Consider the following 5,705-nt stretch of genomic DNA (forward strand, 5'->3'; position numbering starts at 1 on the left):
ATGATTTGGTATTCTGTGGAATGGCTTTTATAACTGCAACTAAGGAATAATAAGGAATAAGGAATAAGAAAATAAGAAAATAAGAAATTGATGATTGAAACATATAACATTTAGCCTATAAATACGAAACAGAAAACAATTAAATGATAAGATTCATTTGCAATCAATTTCAAATTTATATTTATACAAATTATATGCAGAGAAGTAATTCGAAATTTGAATGTATATGAGAAAAGTGAATTGTATTGTATTTGTTTCTTTAAAAGTAAAACAAAAAAAGGAAAATTGTATTGAATTATTTCTACAATTTATATGCGTTTTATATGAGATGATTATATTAGTATTAAATTTGGCAGCTTATGAGTTCCTTTTTTTTGTAGGGATTTGAATGGATTGATGTATATAAAGTATCTTACAAATCGAGATTGATGTATAACAGTTGCTTGTTTTATGGATTGCGTGCAACTAATTTAGGATATAAGATAACAATTTCTGCATATTAAGTCAACCGAAATGCTGATATATATGAAGTGAATGTCGATGGATGCTGTGAGTGAATGGGCAGAAAAAACAGATAGTAGATTGATGGTGGAATGACATGTGGTAGGATATAATGCGTGAATGGGCAGAAAAAACAGATAGTAGATTGATGGTGGAATGACATGTGGTAGGATATAATGCTTAAAAGAGGACATGTCGCATGTAGGAGAGATTTTAATTAAGGGTGGATATATATATATATATATATATATATATATATATATATATATATATATATATATATATATATATATATATTCTTATTCTAATAAAAAAATAGATTTATTTTCATTTTGCCATTCGTCATCCTATTAGATCTTTTAATTAATGTCATGACACTTGTTAACCTATTAATTCTTTATCTTAAATTTTAATTTTAAAATTTTACTCTAATTACATTAAATTAATAACATTAGAATAAAAATTACAATAAAGTTAATACATATTATAAGTTGATATAGTTTTATGTATTTATTTAAATCAACGATTATAATTTTTTATAACTAAAAAAAATCTCTTAATTAATAATTTATTTAAAATAATTAATTAATAATTTTGAATTTTTACTATAAAAATTTAATTAATTTTGTAACTATAGTTCACGTAAATTATAAAGTATATATATATATATATATATATATATATATATATATATATATATATATATATATCCGGTAAGAAATTTTTTTTGGTAGGAAGGTAAGAAGTTTTTTTTTACATATTTTTTTGACGACAAAAAAATAAATCACTAGATGATTCATTTGTAAGATGATTCACAAGAAAAAATTCCCAAAAAAAATCTTTATGATTCATTTTTAAGTAAATTAAGAAAAAATTCACTTTTGTGACAATTTTAGTGAATAACAACAAAATCATTGTATAAATGAATTATCGAGATGTTTTTTTGAGAATTTTTTATTATGAATCATCTTACAAATGAATCATCTAATGATTCATTTTGTTTGTTCGCGAAAAAAATATGTAGAAAAAACTTCTTACCTTCCTATTAAAAATTTCCTTCTTATTTGATCTTGACTATATATATATATATATATATATATATATATATATATATATATATATATATATATATATATATATATATATATATATCATGTTTCTTTTGATAAAATAGTTTAAATTTAAAATTAGTGTCAAAACTAATTATTTTTTGCTTTATTTTGTATTAATTTATAGTTTGTGAGTTAGTTTTTTTTTTTTTTTTTTTTTTTTTTTTTTTTTTTTTTTAATGTTTTTAATTTTCTAGTTTAATTAATAATAATAGTGATGTGTCAAGTGTATTGAGTGAATTGGGAAATATGAAATTTTCATGTGTTTTGGGTTACTAAAGATGGATTAGAGATGATAAAGAAAAATTGATGTAACTAATGAATTGAATGAGTTGATAGGGGTCGGGTCGATACCCTCCAACGTGCCTTAATAAATAGTGTTTAGTGTTTGGACAAATTAAAATTAAAAGTGAGATAATAAGTTTTTGATAAGTTGGTGGGTTGTAAAATAGCTTATGACTTATTTACACCAATTTAATTACTATAATAACCATATTGTTTATGATTATATATTCGGCCCTTATTGGTTATTTTACATTTATAATTACAAAAGTGTCAAACGCTAAAAAAATAACATATTAGCTTATTATATCTTGATAAATTATTTACACCAATTTAATTACTATAATAGCCGTACTATTTATGTCTTGATAGCGAATGATATTATCCAAACATTTGTCTTAAAAATCCGTTTTGATCAATACCGAAAACACTGATAATCGATTTTACAAATCAACTGTAAACATAAATTGTTTTAAATAAGTAATCACAAACATTGAAAATATCTTTTACATTGGACATAACAAAAAAATTAACTGTGTTAGGACAAAAGGCTGATAGATTTTGTCGACGACCATTAAAAAAAAACTGGATTAAAAGTTTTTAAAACTAGACGGTTGTAATGCATAGACACCAAAACTGTAATTTACACTTCAATTTTTTATAAAAAAGAATCAATTAAGTATAGATGGAAAAATATGATCTAATTCTTTTTTATGCAAAAGGACAAGTAATTGATCTTTGTGTCTGTCAACCACACTGTATATACTCAATATTAAACTCAAGAACGCAAATATTTGAAAATTTCCTCCAATCAAGGAGGCATGCCCTCAAGCTTTTAAAACTTTTTTTTAAAATACTATTAAGATTCTCCTTTCACTTTTTGCTACATTTCCCATTTTCTTCCATATATATTACTGAACAAAAAGCGATAGACAACATCTTCCACTAAAACGTGATTCTTGGAATACAAAGCAAAGTAGATCATACAATTTTGATCTGAAAGACTAGCTAGCTTCAAAACATTACAAGGGAAAGCTAGAGAAATATGAACAAAACAAATACAAATTCTAAAGTACCCAGGGAATTAATATACCCTGCTATGGGAACAGCTTGTGTTCTGGAGCAGGAGAGACGAAGAGAGTCCGAGTGTTGACGCAGTTAGATCGAACTCTAGAATATAATTCTCTAACTGATGCCCACCTAAGACAATAGATGTTGTTGGTGAAATTCCTCCATCAAAAAATGCAAGGCATATTACATTCTTCTTCGCTTTCACCATTGAGTTTGCACCATACAGTCTCATCCTTACAGTACTCCCTTCCAAAACAAGGTCGATATTTGGAACTGCTGGTCCAGTTATCGTGTTGGGAACAGTCCTCGAGTCAAAGCACTCCACAAAAGGTGCGACAGCTTTTACCTTCTTTATTTTGTTCATTGATGCTTCCTTGGTGAATTCTTTAACAAGACTATTATAAATGGACGAATGCAAAGTCGTATAAGGTTCCATAGTAGTAATCTTTGTTCCCCCAACTCCATTTTTATCAATAGATAGCAGAGATGGACTAAAAGCTACACGTTTACCGTGTATTTCAATGTATTTGACATTGATAAAATACTCAAGGGAAGGCTCTTCATCAGCAAAAAAGGGGTTAGTGGCAATCGGATTGACAACAAGCGGGGTCGTTACTAGTGACAGAGATTGATCTTCGATACTAGGAGACATGTAATATGGACCTCCACCAATGAATATATCCCCTAATCCACTTTCAGATGATGAAGGTAAACAAAGAGCAAATTTTTTAGCTAACTTTAAGGAAGATGAAATTTGTGATGGCAATGAGATGTTTATATTTGCAAAGCCAGCCAACCCTTTAGCATGGTCACCAGGTAAGCCCTCGACAGTGAGGGCACAAGAGAATTGGAATTTTTTTATGTAGTAACTAAACCAAACATACGCACCATCGGTCGAATATACTCTCATGGTATCTTCACTAAGCACTTGGTCTGTGTAGTACACTAGATAGGGGATGTAAGTGAGCACACCACATGTGTCCTTTTTGGAGCACCCTGGTCTAAGAGTCTTGTTGCAATCTATACAGGATGACCCCCTGGCCTTCGTACATCTGCTTGAACCACATGATGCTCGTTTATATGAAGACGACACATAGGATGTACAATCATACCAAACAGATGGTGATCCAAGATCAATCAATGCATCGATTATGTTAGCTTCCTCAGGGTTTCCAGACTCAAATGTGGTGTAGTACTGGAGCGTTGTTTGATTTTTTCTAACTGGAAGGTGAATGGCTTTTGGTTTTGGCAGTTTGGGTGGACCTGAAGCGGCATAAGAGAAGCTTACAAGAGAAAAGATGACGAGAGTGGTAAGCGTTTGAGAAGATGCCATTGTGGTTGTAGTTGCCAAGTCATTGATGGAAATGGCGTTGTTTTATAGTAATCATGAATCTTGATGCCCATGACGACATTAGTAAACCAGGAACCTCTAGTGGATGCATAATAATTAATACTACAAAAGGAGATTTTAAATAAACCCACATGGTTCTTAAATTAACACTCTTTCATAATTCTATCACATGCATTTATACTTTATTAAGTTTCTTCTTAAGAAATAGCCACAAGTTCAGAAATAGCCACAAATTAAGCATGTTTCATTGATAATCACTACTTCACTAGTTTCGCAGCCCCCTTCCACAACCGACCGATCCAGTTCTTGCTATTTCTTGTATGTAATTCACATTTTGGTTTTGCATATGTTCTTTGTAACACCTGGAAAATTAATACAAAGTACACCCATTTTTTTTTCATTTTTGAATCATAAACAACTATGTATATTTATATTAACATGGTAACATAAAAGTAGTTATCGATAGATCATATATACAACAAACATCGGAGGATCAAGTCGGGTATTACAATCCCTTTAATAACAAAATGCAAAATTATACAATTTGCTTAAGGTCTTCTATCTCTCGGCTACAACTTTACCCCGATCTGGGTTACTTGGGCTTGAAAGGCATATCAACAAATAATGGTTAAAGCGAGTAACCCACTCATTGTACACAAGTAATATACACAACAATTAATCATAGATATTAAATCAACAATAGTAAACATAAAATTACGTAAAGCATTTCCAAGACATTCACACCTCATCAATTTTTCCAACTCATATGATCTATGTGGTTCTAAGCCACCAAGACTTACCATGAATTCATTCAATAATTATCATCCATGGTTTTTGGCCATAAAGGCTTACCATTATCATTCAACAATTGTCAACCATGGTTTCCCACCACAAAGGTTTACCATTATCATTCAACAGCAACCAACTATGATTGACGACCACATAGGCTTGCCACAGTCATTTAACAATGGTTTTGCCACATAGGCTCTCCATGAACCACCATTCTCATCATGTTGGTACCTTTCACACAATTCAACATTAGCCACATAACTACATATCTAACTATCAATTATCAAGGTGGAAAACGTAGTTACTCGCCTTAGGAAGTTATACATAGATGAGTTCTCGACCCTTGAAATTCTTTATCAGCCTTTGTCCCAAAATTAAAACAACCCATCATGGTTGAAAATAAAAACTCAACAATATAACTAGCTTTCTAACATATATTTATGTTCACAGTTCTCCATAATCATTTTCATTATAAATTCAACCCTTAGATGGCTTGAGCTTGAACTTACAAGTTCATCTATTTCAATTAGATCTATTAGGGATTTTTGTTTACTTCAACTTGAAAGAACAAACACTTGTTTTCATGTTTCTAGAAGCTTACC

The 5,705-nt window shown here is 29.9% G+C and overlaps 1 pseudogene; it reads right to left on the bottom strand.

Moving 5' to 3' along the window:
- Positions 1 to 2,821: 2,821 nt before the first annotated feature.
- LOC145071100 (putative aspartic proteinase GIP2 pseudogene) lies at positions 2,822 to 4,362 on the bottom strand (annotated as a pseudogene).
- Positions 4,363 to 5,705: the final 1,343 nt, after the last annotated feature.

Source organism: Lactuca serriola, chromosome 8 (assembly GCF_051521515.1).
Source record: "Lactuca serriola cultivar US96UC23 chromosome 8, Lser_US96UC23_V15, whole genome shotgun sequence".
Classification (NCBI taxonomy): domain Eukaryota; kingdom Viridiplantae; phylum Streptophyta; class Magnoliopsida; order Asterales; family Asteraceae; genus Lactuca; species Lactuca serriola.